This window comes from Acanthaster planci, linkage group LG09, assembly GCF_054643075.1.
Source record: "Acanthaster planci isolate LZ-2023a linkage group LG09, COTS_SCS, whole genome shotgun sequence".
Classification (NCBI taxonomy): domain Eukaryota; kingdom Metazoa; phylum Echinodermata; class Asteroidea; order Valvatida; family Acanthasteridae; genus Acanthaster; species Acanthaster planci.
Window position 1 is genome coordinate 6,759,982 of NC_141785.1, and position 16,368 is coordinate 6,776,349.

At 40.5% G+C, this 16,368-nt stretch overlaps 1 protein-coding gene across 1 annotated transcript in view; it reads left to right on the top strand.

Moving 5' to 3' along the window:
* The window catches only part of LOC147798065 (uncharacterized), a 48,201-nt gene that overhangs the window by 20,233 nt on the left and 11,600 nt on the right, over nucleotides 1-16,368 (top strand). Inside the window, exon 2 of the mRNA XM_087141514.1 lies at nucleotides 3,362-3,552. The gene's annotated coding sequence lies outside the window, so the exon portion shown is untranslated. The remainder of the gene's footprint in view (nucleotides 1-3,361; nucleotides 3,553-16,368) is intronic.

Below are 16,368 nucleotides of genomic sequence, written 5' to 3' on the forward strand. Positions count from 1 at the left end.
GAACACTTGAGGTTTGTGAGAAAGTGCATGGTGTGGAAACCTGAGAGAGCCCTAGAGTTAAAGTCTGACCACCACAGAAACGTGAGAAAGCTTGACATGAGCAAGTTCACTAAATCGGAAAAAAACTGTGTATGCCGAAAGATACATTGTAACTGATCTCAAGGTCATAAGATCTGCCTCTTTGTTTGCATTATACAAGTAAGAATCTATCATTCCTTCATAATTGAAGCTACAGTAGGTACCAGCCTTTTCTATGCCTTCTAGAGTAAACTTTACGAGTGAAAAGACCGTGGGATCTTCAATTCCAGCCATTTTGTGTGCCCAAGATATGGATGTTTAACCTCTTCAATAATTGGTGCTGGGGAATTACACTTTTTACTTAAATGAGTTAAATAATCAAAGGGGTCTGCATTTATGTGCTTTTTCTATTCCCCCAGCCCAATCTGACCACTGAAAGAAAGCTCCCGAGTACAGCTTCCCTATTCTTCCCTTAAGTCCAGCATTACACTCAGAAGCTGAGCTGCTAAATGCCTCAATTCTGGTGATTCCTCTTCCATACTTGAAGCCCAAATGTCATTGCTGAATATGACCTGCACAGAGACAACAAAACTGTCATGATCCGCACAGAGACAACAAAACTGTCATGATCCGCACAGAGACAACAAAACTGTCATGATCTGCACAGAGACAACAAACTGTCATGATCTGCACAGAGACAACAAAACTGTCATGATCCGCACAGAGACAACAAAACTGTCATGATCCGCACAGAGACAACAAAACTGTCATGATCCGCACAGAGACTAAAAAACTGTCATGATCCGCACAGAGACAACAAAACTGTCATGATCTGCACAGAGACAACAAAACTCTCATGATCCGCACAGAGACAACAAAACTGTCATTATTACTATTTTTAACTTAGACATATGAGAAATCTAACCCTAATGCAAGTATTTCACTTTGAGTAATATTCTCTGTAAACTTAACATTGCCACGTCTTCCGTGGGCAAATATCGGCCAGTTTCTAGGAATTTCATGTGCTAGTTGTACTGGTTTCCCGAGATTATAACCATCTGGGAATAAGATCGGCCAGTATGGTGCCCAAACCAGCATGGGTTAATCAAAGCACCAACTGCCTTGGTACTTTCCGTGCACTTGATAACTCTGGGTGTCAAGGCGATTGGGTGTACAACCCAATTGTTTTCTTTTTTCCAGTCTACAGTGAAAGCATCTACTGTTTCACAACCTGGATTATGGTATCTAGAATTAAACCTTGCGACTTGTTTATTGTAATAAGTGGCAAACCTGTCTACTGTATGAGGCCTCCACAAAAAATGAGAATACGGTACTTGATCAGATATACCCCAGTTGTCCTGATCCATTTGCTTACTTAGCATATCAGCTTTTTGGTTCGGGGACCTTGAAATCCACTCCATATCTATGCGAATATTATTACTCCAAAATGCTCAGGCCTATTTCCTGAAGTTCAGGGTTCATACAGTGTACTTCCAGGTGCTGCTATTCGCACAACTGCTTGGTTATCTGTAAACCACTTAGTCCAGCAGTTGGACAGTTTACACACAAACGACTTGAGAACTGAGTCAACTGCTTTGCGTTCTTTCCATGTGGAACTCTTCTTCTAATGATAAGATCCCTGGGCCTTATCATTACTCAACGTTACTCTACCACATAGCCACTATAGCCCTTGTTACTTGCTTCAGATTACACTATACCTTGTTTTATAGCAGTAATTATCCTGTAGGGAGTTCTGATGGTACCTAAACTGAGATTGATGTCATATCCAAGCCATTCTAATTGTCTGCTGGATCCCAAATACTTTTCTTAACATTGGGAACAAATCTAGACCGGATGATATCTGAGGGAACCTGTGTGTGTGTGTTCTTGCGCTCTTTGCCGCTAGATACAAACCCAAGCCCATTGTCAAGAAAAACTATGATTGAATTTCCTTCACCCTTTCACTTCTTAACTTGCTGGCAAATTACTTTGATGAAAATATAAGATGCACCTGATAGGTCAAATGGCCACTGCCTAAATCGCTAAAAAGGCAACAATTTGCCATTTTCCAAGCAAAACCAAGAAATTCTCAATGGGATGGACAAATATCTACAGGAAGATTGCAGGTAAACAGCAATACCGTACATAACCTTTGTTCACTACATTGGAAACAAATTCTGGTGGGTGTATTAGATACTAAAAGTCCTTTTGCTTTTTAAGACAACCATCAACCCTTATGGAAAAGATCGATGCCTGGATTTTCTTCATATTCATTTTAACTATCACCAACATCAAATTGAATAGAATCAGAATACAACTCAACATCGGAATTGAACTTAGCTTTACTGTTTTGAGCTTGAACATCTACTTTGGTCTTTGTACTTGGGGCAGGTGGCCTTCCAATTAGATAAGCTCCCGCACACGAAACACGCTCCTCCAAAACCCTGAGGCATGTTGACCTGAGCACTGTAACATTGGGACTGCTCAAAGTGATGAAAAGTAGAAGCAGGACGTTTGTAAGAGCTCTTAACCTCTTAGCCTGCCGGACTGCTGCCTCTGCTGCCCTCTTCTGCTTAATCTTTCTGGTGGCTTGATTTTCTGCAAGGGTAATCTTGTCATCATCTTGGTGTGCAGCCAGTTGATGCTCCTCATACTCTGTAACCATGGCCCAACCGTACATGCTGGAATCAGCCACATGAATCAACTTCTGTCTCTTGTTGATGGTACTGGACAGTGTTGCTTTTTCGACCGACAAGGAGGGGTTGTCGGCACCTAACTGGTCTCCTTCAGTTTAAACCAAGTCTTTGACTTGCTTAGAAAATAATAAATAATGCTTAGTATATTCACGAATGAAATTCGGGTGAAACAGCGACAATGGAAGTAAAAGGATTCAATCTTTATGTAAAGATAAAGTGTGTCTAGCCTGTGCCAGACCAGTGTGAAGTGAATCTCCTATACCCTGTGCACCCCCACAAGAGTATACTACGTGCACCACTGAAACTTCCACTACACATTTCTCCAACAATTCACAGCTGTACATTCAGCCCTTTATGCTCGAAGAAAACAAATGTGTTCTAATTCATACCTGGTCACTCACACTTTCTTTGGTATATATTCATCATAAATGGGTGTGTTCTTTTGATGACTTTGATAAAGTTTTATATTTGGAAATAACTGGTTTTTCCTTTAACAAAACTTCCTGACTGAAATATTGGGTTTCTGGAGAAGTAAGGAGATACCGATATATAACCCTTTTGGTTGAATACAGGGTACGTGTACATGTGTGTGGAAATCATCCACAATTAGCTGATTAAAGTTGTTTTTTTCTTTTGTTTCTTTTCAGGCTCTGCGGTGAGAACGCTGGTTTACTGACACCATTGTGCTGTCTTGGGAGGGAGCCAGCAGATAGACCATGCCCAGCCGTTACACTTTGTCACTCATCTGGTGGTAACTAAAGGACACCATTCAGATTGATGGGGTGTGCTGATGAACAGTTAACCGACAGAGCAGGAAATTCATTAAGGCAATAAAGGGGTGAGTTTCTATCAGGCCATTTTCGTCTTGTCTCAAGAAAGTTTTATGTCGCTGTTATACATGTACATGCATGCATACATGTGCATGTGCACAGCCATGTTTATTTGTTGCATACTCACTGAATTCAAATTCACACCATGTACATGTACTTATATCTGACCAAAAGGAAGCCAAATGAATTAGTTTCTTTTCAATTTTGAAAATATTCAACTATTTTTCAACTTTACATTTACCACTTTTCAAATCCCGACTCTAAATAAGTACCAGTTTGCATGTACATGTATGACTGTGGATGTCATATATCATTTCATATTGGTTAGTTTCAGGTTTAGTTTCATGTTAGAATAACAATGTCTAATGTCAGTGTTTTTTCTTGAATTGTTCCAAACTCAATATTGTAACCGTACTTTAAGGAGAAATACAGCGAAAGGGTCCAATGGAGTATCAATGCACATGTACATACATGTACATGTACATTGTTTGTACATGTACATGTACCTTGAGTTGTGTGTATAGCACTTTCTATTGGCTGTAGAGGAAAGGACAAACACTGAACTTGTTTTTTTTCTTTTTTTGGCCTGCTGTCTCGGCAGTTATTTTGATATCATCTACTGTTTCTTAAGCTTCCAATGGTGACATCCTAATAATATCTTCATTGGCCGTCTTCGTTTCGGCATTTGGTTCCTACTCTCATGGCTTCTGTTCAGTTTCAGTGACACCCACACATACGGGTTCAAGTACGTTTTCATTCATTTGTTTTTCATTTTGTTTCATGCTCAACTAACCTTATCACATACATGTACCACTTCAGCATGTTGGCATGGAAGGTCTTGACTGTACCGTCGCCAAGATCTGTACGGTAATCAATGTTTCCGACTTTGGCTAGTACAGGGAAAGGACCTATAACCATAGTAATAGTTTGTTTTGGTCAGTACAGTATGTAGGAGTAGTAATACGAGGCCACCGCCATTGAAACTTTGGGCTCAACTTTTTGCATTGTAGTAGTGTTTGTTAATATCTACCAACGTTTGCAAATTCTGCTGTTTGATTTCCCACGTCTTTTCTAGACGCTCGCAGAGATCGAGAACATGTTGGTGTGTAGTTTTAACTTCTGGACTTTCAACATTAGCCGTCCAAAGTTCGCGTAAGATAGCTATCGGACTATGGACTGTGCGACTGTAAAGTACTTTGAAGGGTGCAAATTTCAAGCTTGAGTGAGGGGTTTCATGATATGCAAAGAGGAGAGGTCCAGGATAGCGATCCCAATCGCGCAGCTTTTCTGCGCGAAGCTGTTTCAACATTAGTTTAAGTTCATGCATTCAACCAAACTGTTGCACGAAGGGTGGTATGGAGTAGTGGTCATCTGTTTTATCGACAAGAGCCTACTCGTTTCTTTCATGAGATCTGATGTAAACTGTCATCCCTGATCGGAAAGGGTTTCAGTTGGGAAGCCGACTCGTGTGAATACATCGATCATGGCATCTACATGTACTATACTACCCTGGTAGTTTCAATACTACTGGTAGGTAGAGCAACGGCTTCTGGATGCCGCGTAATCAATCAGGGTCAATATGAAACGATGGCCTCTGTCAGACTTAGGATGAAGGGGGCCTGTAATGTCCACAGCCACACGTTTAAATGCCATATCTATAAGGGGCATATCTCCCAGTGGCACATGTACAATGTACCTTGGTCACTTTGCCTTTGGAATAGTCCATTGACATATGTCGTGGGAACGACAATATCCGGTGATACATGTATCTGCCTGACACCCTGGCCAAAAGAATTCGCCCATAACCTTATCGCACGTTTTCCTTGCTCCTTGGGGTCCACCCAGGATGGTTTCGTGAGCTACAAAGTTAATTACATTAACTCAGTATTTAATAGGAACTACAAGTTGAGGACACACGTCTCCATATTGGAGAGTGGGTGATTCGAACTTCCTATACAACACACCGTCAAGCCAGTAGAAAGTGGAAGTTGATCCGTATTTGTTTGATTGCCCTTCTCTGCAATTTCTCGTATATGGGCCAACGACGGATCATTAGCTTGTTCGCTCGTAATTTCAGATTTCGAGATGTCTGGAATACTTTCAGGTACCTTATGTTTCCTTAATGGTCTATCCTGCACAGCTCGTTGTGCTCGCGTCATTACTGCACATGACATCGTATCAACGCGGCTGTGGTCTATCTCCAAATTGAGTGTTTGAAGAGACACCACATTGCCAGAGCAGGTCGGGATTATTCAGTGATCTGACGCCTGATATGTTACCTAATATGACGTAGTACACTGTCTCATGCCAAGGGCGTCAGTCCAGCCAACAAAATAGGGTGAGTCTAATTTAATTCTTGCGACTGGAGATACGCGAACAGTTCCATCGACAAGAATATATGACTTTTTGGCACCAGTGAGTTGTTCATCCGGAACAAGGTCATGTTTTATGACTACTGAGCTACAGCCACTGTCGCATATACGTGTAACTTAACATTTGATGCAGTTAACCCAATCCGTCTGTGACTGGCATCGTAGAACAATCCGAGTTTTTACACGCCACGCTCATTACGGGGAGTCCGTATCCGCACATCAATGTTGCGTAACCCTCTTGCGTACAACATTCACTGAGCGGGGTGAAATCAGGCAAGGTCGATATATAAGCTACAGTTTCCGTTGCACTAGGTAGACCACTTTCTCTAGATTTCGTGGCTTTCTGTGTGTTTTGCCCCATGTCACATTCAGCCTCAAAAAGGCCAGTAATTGCTGAAGCTATCACGTTATAGCGACTTTCTCAATTTCTTTAAACTTACTTATTAGGCATCATGGACTGAGTTGTCATTTCAATGCAGATGACACTCAGTTGTATTTGTCAGCTCAGCCAACTGCCAGTAACACACAGCAACAAGTGTCAGTTTTGGAGAAATGCTGTGACGACATCAAATGTTGGATGGCGATTAATTCTTTGAAACTAAATGATGATAAGACAGATCTGCTTATCATTGGATCGCATTTGTCGTTCAGCAAAATTCCTAGAACTGTTGTGAATATTGGTAATCACAGAGTCAAGAGTCTGGGTGTGATTTTGACAACGAAATGAATATGCAATCCCTCATCAAGAACATCTCTCGCTCTGCAATGTATCACCTGTACAATATAAGCAAAATTAAACATTTTTTTGGGTCAATCAGCCACGGAGCGGATTATTCATGCACTTGTTACGTCTCGCATAGACTATTGTAACTCTGTTTTAATAGGTCTATTGGCATCAGCCCTTGCTCCTTAGCAGAGAGTCCAGAATGCTGCAGCAAGGTTACTCACTAATGGCAAGAAATTTGACCACATCACTCCTGTGCTGATGCAATTACATTGGTTGCCAGTAAAATATAGGGTAATTTTTAAAGTGTGTCTAATGATCTTTAAATGTCTCCACGACAGTGCTCCAAATATTTATTCCCATTCATAAATACCTTTTTATTCAGAGAGTCAAAAGAAGTCAACATATGATGGATTTTCAATGATTTTGTTCTAAAACTTTACTTTTATTTTCCCAAATGCCCCCATCCATTTTATGGTACATGTATATTCCTTTTGAAAATTGTCCAGTAGAATCCCCTTGTACAAGTAAATAGACTTTGCGCATGTGGTGCATTCTGCATGTTGCGTCACACGCAGACTCATGACTAATAAGGATGGAGTAAACTCTCTCGTATCCAGGTACCAGAGTGTGTTTTACACAGCAGGCGTTATCACATCTCAGCAGGCATTATCAAATGTTAATAGAAGGTCAAGTTGCATGTTGTTGAATAGGGAGACTGTCTGAGGTGTTAATGAATATCCATTAAGAGTGCTATTCTTGGTCTTTGATTGAAGGTGTTTTTATCATTCAAAAGTATTGTGCAGTTTGGTTCAGCAGGAGTGGGGATGGAGCTCAGACCTTTCAATTTTTTTTTCGGTTTGCATTAGTGTCACTTTGGATGATTTGGTTTAATAATTGTGTTCTTCTAAGAAATGTTTTTTTATTGGATTCGGTTTTCTTGGTTTTGGCTTTGCATATACCAGAGAAATAGTTTGATTCTGTATTGAATTTTTTCTTGCTATCTTTGTTTTGATGAAGGTGGATAGGACTATAAGTTGAGGATAGTGGGTTGTATTCCAGAGATAAGAGCAATATACATGTAGACAGCAACAATGCTTGGCAATCTCATTTGGAAGATGCGGTTACCTTGAAATTAGACTGTTTGGTTTAAGACATTCAGTATGGATGCCTCTTGAGGTTGGTTTGGTCATATGAAGTAGCCAAACAGTTGTTGGGCCGTGATGCAGTCTTAGTCTTGAAATTGCTCATCAATAATTTGAAGAGCTGTTTGTGAGGTTCTTGTGAGCTGTTCCTCTGTGGTTGTTAGCTGACGTTGCTGCTCTTCTAGCATACATGTAGTCTACCGCCTGCAACCTACGCAGATTACCAACACGTATGCATTATTTCCTAGTCCATTACTTCCTTTCGGTAAATTCTCGATCACTAATAGTGCGAAATTCCAGCACCTTTTTTAATAATGACCTCTCCCCTGTCGTTTCTCACCGAAAATGGAACGTTTTATTTTTCCATTTTTAAGTGGCTTTGGCAACTTGCTTCGTTTAACGCTGTGCACCCTATAGGGTTTGCTCAGGTCTGTAACAGAGCATAACACGTCTGAAGATCAACCATTAAAGGAGTTGTAACTGGTGTTTAACTCTTGACAGTGTATCCAAAGCTCATTGAAAGGGTTTACATTTATTTTCCCTTTGTAAAGAACATTTGGTACTAGCCTACCTTTTGGCAGGTTTAACAGTTTTGAGACTTCTTTACCCAACCGCAATCTAAGATTTAAATCTGTCACCATAATTGCAATCAATTTTGTGTCTCGTTGAACTTTAAAACTTACACCCGAAATTGCGTTTAAAACAAATTTGAACCAATCAACATTGTAAAATCTAAGAAGAATGACGATTTTACAATGCTCTCCAGGCTGCAAAACATCTCTAGATATTTCCCAGGAGTGTAGCCATCTATTAAATCCCATAACTAAAAGAGCATCTCTAGGTTCAGATTGAGCACTTCTAATTATTCTCGTTCTTTTGTCTGAACTGTCCTCTATAAATCCTTCTTGAATGAACTTTAATGCAATGTGTTGAGCTTCTCTATAACTATCGGATTTTTCACTAGATAAGAATACTACATATACAGTAGATATGCGTTTTGTTGCGGCCTATCAATTATTAGATCACTGGTTTCTATTTCCATTTCTTTTAATGATTCTCTAAGTCTATTCCTCGTTCTTTCTTTTTGTCTGTTGAGGTCATCTACTTTTGGACTAATGGTATCGCTAAATTCTTCTAGATTTCCTGTCTCATAAGTTCGAATATAATCGCTTATTTCTTTAAAAAAACAAGGTCGAACCGTCTGCCTCTAATTCTGACAACGGTACTGTAAGTACCATAGGCTCTGTAAATTCTATATCAACATCTTGTCTATCAGTTCTCCAGTTTGCTGGGCTTGGTTCTGCTGTTTCTTCTTCATTATCTTTGCGCCTTTCATGCTGCAATTTTGCCAGTCTGCCATTTATTTGAGTTTGCCAATCAATTTCGGTGGAGTTTATAATGATAAAATATCCAGGGTGGAACCTTAATTCTAACGACTTTTTTACCTTGCAAGTTATCGATGTAGTCTTGTAGTTTAAACGTCTGCTCATTTTCAGTAAAGTGAAAAGTGTGAACCTGACTCATGATGTGTAATTTTAAAAACACTAAACAAAAAAAATAAATCTAACTTAATTAACACCTTTTTAAATAAGCAAGCATGGACATCAACTACAGTCAACTCGTGATTAAAGTTAACAAAAAACAACACCTTTTTTGCCAAGTTTCCGAATTTAATAGATGCTTACAAAGTGCCTAGAGTTAGAATGGACTTCTTTGTACACCGTTGGTCTAGCAGTCCTATGTAATTTTATCACAACCAACTCAACTTTGCGGTATATTGTGCCACTATGGCCTGCGGTGTCGGATGGGACGTACTCAGTGACTCAAACTCATACATTTTAGCTCTGTTTAATTTCCATGTGTATTACATGGTTAGAAAGGTCTTGTTTGATTGCAAAATACTCATCCCCAAAGATAACGTGTTTGACGCTTTGAACAATGACTAAAATCTTAGAAAGTTTTAACGATAGGTGTTTATTGTTTAATGTTGACTCGACTCAATCGTTTAGATAGATGCGAGACACCATTACAAATGGAATAGGCACCACTTTTTATGATGAAAATGGATACAAACCAGTCCCTGGTTGCAGTTACAACAAACGTGACTTGGGAGGACACAGAAAATATCTTTATGCGACTTACATGGGATTTGGCATTCCCGATCCGTCAAGAGGGTCAGGACACCCAAGCCATTATACAGTGACGATCGAACAATCGGACGATAGGAAACTTACTTTGCAAGAGTTTATACCAAAACGACTTACTTGACGAATGCGGGCTTGACTGCAGTGAATGAATCAATCAGAGCTTATGTTTACGTGTTGTTAGGAGCGCAAGCACAGACCAAAACCAGCATGTTAGCCCTGGCTAAAGGATTAGATGTGCAACGACAATTTGTAAACATTGTGGAATCTCTCAATCTGGTTCTGGATCTCAAGCAATCGATCGATCAGTTTCAAAACTCGTTACAATATGCCAAAACGTCTTTGAACTTTGTTGTATCACCCAGTTTGTACCTCGTACCCTCAGACATGGATCTCTGAATCAGAACATGTGAAGGTTGCCGCAACAACTTGCAGATCACAACCTCTAACATGAAGCTGGGGTACCAACCCAACAACTTGACAAGGCTGTACGGGTGGGGACAATGAAAGAAAAATCTGGGAACAACACGTGAATAGCAAAAGTAAAAAGGGAAGATTTCCATACACGCTACACTCACTTATTGGCCATTGGATAATGATAGCATGTCATTTAATGTCAAATTTAGGAAGGGAAATAGTGACACAATGTACTTCACGAATAGATTTTTAACCTCACGAACCTGCCGATTATTAACAATGTCGCATACAGAACAACAAAAAAGTGTTTTCTCCATTCTTCCTCTAGTGTGAAACTTTCTCGAAGTTGAAAACCTAGTACTTATTTCTCCCGTTGAAATGCCCGTATTCCAAGAAACAAATCACGTGGCCTCAAACATTTAAAAATTACGTAAAGGCATTATTTTCTACAGTGCAATGTACATATTGGAAATATTGCAGTTCACTGGATCACTGACACCGTCTTAAGGCATATTGCCATGTAGGAATGTGAGCAGTCTTACGTTCGTTGGCTTCAGCAGAGATCATTTTGCCCTGACAATATTACCAGCCATACTGAACAGTCGTTCCGACGGCACACTAGTCGCAGGGACGCACAGATAAAGTCTCGCCAACTTAGTAAGTGTTGGATACTGGTGGCCATTCAGTCTCCACCACTCAACTGGTCGTCGTCCGGCAACAATTTTCCATCAGCAATGTACCTTTTCACCTCCTCCGACGCAATCCTTTCTGGTGACCTATTGGCATCGTCATCTTCATCCTCTTCTCCAAAAGCGTTGTGAAATAATACAGCCGCACTCTTGAATTTTTTAAGCGGCGGTGTCGTTGAAGTGTCAGTTCTCTTATCAGCGCCTTCACCATTGCTCTTGGCAGGATATGCTCGAAGGTTGTGTTTTCCTTGTTCTTCTGTGATCAGCTCAGGAGCAAAACATTTAGCCATATCTTAAATGCCACCTTTCACAGCCGCCGCACCTGCTCCTTGAATGAACGGCAGGTGCTTATATCGTTCATCCAAAAAAACAGGCCATCAACAGAAACTGGCAAGTGTCGTTGTCAATATAGTAGCTTGCCAACGTCTGTACCATTGTTGCCTTTACCTGTTGAATCTCCAGAATCTCGTACTCTTTGTCTTCCAGCACCCCTTCGATATATCAAATAGTGGGAAGGATACCCGACACTGTAACGTACATGTAGGTCTCACCAGAGAATGATTCTGTGACCTGTTTTATTGGTCAAAGAATTGTCACTAGTGATTCCACTATGGCAACTTTGTGGTTTGATAAGTCCAGTTCTTTCTTTTTCATGGCAACCAGCAAGTTGCAGATGGGCTGTTGTTGTTCCAGCATGTCATGGGTTGAACCCCATCTTGGCAACGTCTTGGATGAGTTTGTGAGGTGGCAAATTCAATGCTTCCTGCTGCTCCGTTAGCATGTACTTGGCCTTGGATGAGCGCCTTACAAACTCGACCAATTTGGAACACCTTCCCAGTGTATTTTGAACACTTCAGCAAGGCAACCCTGCCTTTATGACAAGGTTCAAGGTGTGTCCAAAGCAGGGAACGTTCTAAACCACCATTACTTCACACACAGCCTTTATGTTTGACGCATTGTCAGTTACTATTGCACTGATCTTGGTGATTGGGATTTAGCACTGATCCAAGATGTGGTCCAACGACTCTGCGACGTGTGTGTTATCATGTGGAGGAGGGAGTTCGGTGTTCTCGACAGTGTGCCTTGCCATTTTCCAATATGGTGAGATAAGATGCGCCGTCAAACCAATGTATTGGTCTGAGGATCGACTTGTCCACATGTCAGTGGTAATGGAGATGTATTTTGCCTCGTTAAGCGCGGGAAAGACAATCTCTTCCTTCACCTTGTTGTACAGTTTAGGCAACAATACCGAAGAAAACGTCTTCCGTGACGGCAGCTTGTAGCGTGGGTCAAACACCTGAAGCATGTCTTTGAAGCTCTGCTCCTCCAAGGTATATACTGGTTTCATGCCACGGACAAGGTGTTTGGCCACTGCATCTGTGAGCTGCTTTTGCCGTTCTGAGGTCGATGCATATAGTGTCTCCGATCTAACCTGACTCTGTGTAAAAATAAAAAGAAGTATGAAGTTAGGTTTTGAATAGACTCACATGTACTGTCAACAAATGGCTACAATTTCCCGCAAGAATATGTACTTTGAATTTTGTTATTCAGTTTAAATTAGTTGATAAAGTGTATTTTTGCCATGTTTGACAGGTTTACAGTTTTACAAGTTTACATTTTACGTGTAGCCCGTTAGTAGTGAAAATAATACATATATAGCATAGGCATTGCATTATTTGTACGACTAACAAGGGTTTCTAACATACCGAAGTAAAATGTTGGTGGACGAAAGTTAGTCATGAATTTGCCTGATTGGTGGTTTATCCCCTTACAAAATTAAAAGCAAACTTACCAGGATAGCCTGTTGATGGAGTTCCTTTGATTGTGTCTCTGACACTTCTGAATCACCTGAGAGCTGTGTAGGCTTAGCCAATTCTTCATGTATATTCAGTCCAATCTTTTGCATGCCAGCCCCGCGCTTACGTTCCATATAAGGCCAAAGAGATCATCAAGTGGCCCAACAAAACATTTTTGATTGGATGCCACGTTCCCAAATTCCGAATGCTGTAGCCTACTACTCGACTGGAAAGCAAGTTGACGGAAACTGCACTGCCACTCTGCAAAGTGGAAACATGTACTGTACTATACATGTACAGAACAAGTCTTCACACCCGGGCATTGTGCAACAGTAAGTACACTGTAGTACACAATGTACATTTATAGTACTGTACATGTTCATGAACATTTTAGTGTCACAACAGAGGGGCACAGTACTAGAATGAGTCTAGAGTGATGACTCGCGCTCAGATCTGATGTTCTTAGTTGTCACTACAGGTGTGGCAGGCCTGCATTAGCGGTGACTTGGACTCGGATGGGATGTTTGGAGTTGGCTTTCTGATACTGGAACCGCCAAAAGTGGGGACCTAGTTCTCCACAAAAGCAGAGCTGCCAATTCTGAAATTTCTTTGGAACCGCGATTCCACTTGGAACTGGGAGTTCCGCACAAGCCTACCCATTTCAACAGCAGTGCAACCAAACCAAACGGCTCCACCACCACCACCCATTACAAAAGACATCAAACCCAAAGCTGCTAACGAGAGCAAGACTCCTACCCAGCTAGACATTCACAAAAACAAAGAACTGACGCATGGTGTGGTTGCGATTTCACTGGCTTTGATTTGGTTTGCCAGTAGCCCGTAGGGCGCAAACTGCTAAGTGAGCAACCCAAAGGGAGCAAAGTGCTAAGCGAGCAACCCAAAGGGCGCATAGCATTTAGCGAGTTGACCCGCTCACCAAAAAAAGATTAAAGGCACTTTAACACCTCGTCCAATCGCGACAGGGTGTTAACTTTTTACTTTTTACCCAAACCACACCAAAGCACCTACCATTAAAAACAACGTTCACACATGCTCCGCTACCCAACCGAAAACTTTACTTGTAACATTAAACAACCAAAAAAGTATGCTCCCGATGATACCAGGCAAAGCCCCTAGCGCAGACACACTGAGTTTTTTAACACGTTATCCAAGTTTTGCAGCTGTTTTTAGATCCAATTTTTAAAACCTGGCTTGGTTGGTGTGGGGGTAGGAGCGGGTGCCGGTTTTGGAGTTAGCGTGGGACCTCCTACGGCTCTGATACCAGCTACGATAGAACTCACAATTGTTGAAATCGCTAAACTAAAAGTCATCAATATACTTACGATTGTCACACCTTGTTCTCGAAACAGCGTACAGTTTTGATCTTGTAGAGTCAGATCGTTGTCTAACACCGCTTCGATCGTTTCTTTGATGCAATTGATTTGAGTTCTTAAGCAGACGGTGTCTTTGATTATGAGCCTACCTCGTCTTTCTCCCTCGAAATCTCTAATTTCTTGGTGGTCTTCTGGTGATTGCGCTTGGTCTAATTCGTTTTTGGTCTGTTGCATTTTTTTGTCTAACGCGTCCAACTTGTCTAGGTTTAATATAAGGGCTCCTTTTACCGTTTGTAACAATTTGTCTCTCTAAAGTTAAAGCCTTCTGTTTGCACCTCTCTGTCTTGGATAAGGTCTTCTATGATATCACTTACTCGATCTGCTTCTTGAGGAAGTTCTTGTAACAGGATGTTTTCAGTTACAACGGTGGCTAAGGTCAATTGTGCTTGTTGATTTTTTTTCCATTATCACAAAAACCCAGTTCGTTTCGAATAAAATTTGCTCCGTTTGGGTAACTGGCTTCTTTGGCATTCTTAGCTATTGTATTTAGACTTACAAATATGTGAGGTTTGCTTTTATCAGTTAGCAATACTTCACCATTACTACCGACAGATTTATAAAACAGGCCTTTACCTTTACGATATTCAACATTTCTTATTTAGGACTTGGTAGGTCAGTTATACCGGTAAGTTTAAAATATATAGAAATGGTCTACTTCAGGATTATTTATAAATATGTTTCTTCCTCGATTTAAGGTGTCTTTACTGAGATCTATTGTGGGAATGTGTTCTTCTGTGGTTTGTTGTATGGTATCAAAGCTGTTGTCCCATTCTAGTTCTGTGTCCAACTGTTCTGCTGGGTCTACGTGTTCTTCACCTGACTGATCAAACTCATCCATGGGTATTTTACCCCTTTGCTACCAACTGCTCTTGGGTTGCTGTTGAACCAGCTAAAAAATGCCGTGAGTTTTGCAATGTCTTCCAAACTCAATCGGTCTAGATCGGGTGTCTTCCATTTCAGTGGCTGTTTACCCAACATTGCGTATCCCGTGAAAATCATGCTCACGACTGCACCGTTGTAAATTAAGTTGATGATATCTTTTGTGTTTGTTGCCATCTTGTTTGTTGTTTTATAATACGAACTAGATAAAAAAATGTTAAATTTTTTTGGGTTTTTCTTAGTTGGTTTTAAATTACTCCATTTCTAAAATTTCTGGTTTATGTTTTGAAACTTGAGGTGGGGTTGCTGAGTTAAAAGACAACAGACTTTCACCCACCGTTGTGATGACTTCCCTGTCAAATTTAGCCAAATAACGTTGATACGGTCTTTCTTGTTCTGCAGGCGGTAGAATTTCTATTTCTTTGACTGAGTACTCCTTGCCAAGATACTGATTGGAATCACCCGATTGTGCTACTATCGCACAAAGTCAGTCTTTGTAGTTAACGGTTTGGGTATGGTTGAGTTGTGAGTTTTGCAAGCTCGCTGCACTTGCTTCTGGTTTGAAATCGTATTGAGGTCTTCCATTTTTAAAAGACGCAATAAGATGTTGCTTAATTTTGCTCAAACATTGCTCTAACACGTGACTGAGAAGGTTAGTTTTGTTATAAATTTTTTTTTCAAGCGTATATATTCGCGGGTGTAATACACTAGTTTAAAAACTACTTTAACATATTGCAGTATAGCTACTTTTAATTTACCGTAACAAAAAACTCTTTGTTATAAGATCTCCTATAGGTGGTTTACAACAAGTTACAACAAACACCAACTTGTGCGTTAACTTGTTCAATAACTACCTGAACATACATGTAGTTTTAAAAAGTCTTGCAGCATAGATACTTTTAATTTGCAGCAACACTTTAAAATCTTCTTACAAGTTGTTGCAAGTTCTCTGTATAGCTACCCTACAACAAACACCAACTCACAGGTGGATCGGTTTTTAACACCAACTTGGAAAATTTCACTTCTCTCAAATGTCTCCTTAACCAAGAACGTTGTTGACAATGTCGTTTTCTTCTAACACTTGGTCAAAGCTGACTCCAGCCTTGCAATAGAACAACACCACCCAAGACTTGTTTTCTCTGTAGTCTTTCAACACCTAGTTATATTTCTGCGTCAACAACCAACACGAGTGGTGGTAGTGCCTGCTCAAAAATGCTGTCCTGCTGAGAGCACAAGTACTGTTATTTTACTACTCTTCGATATT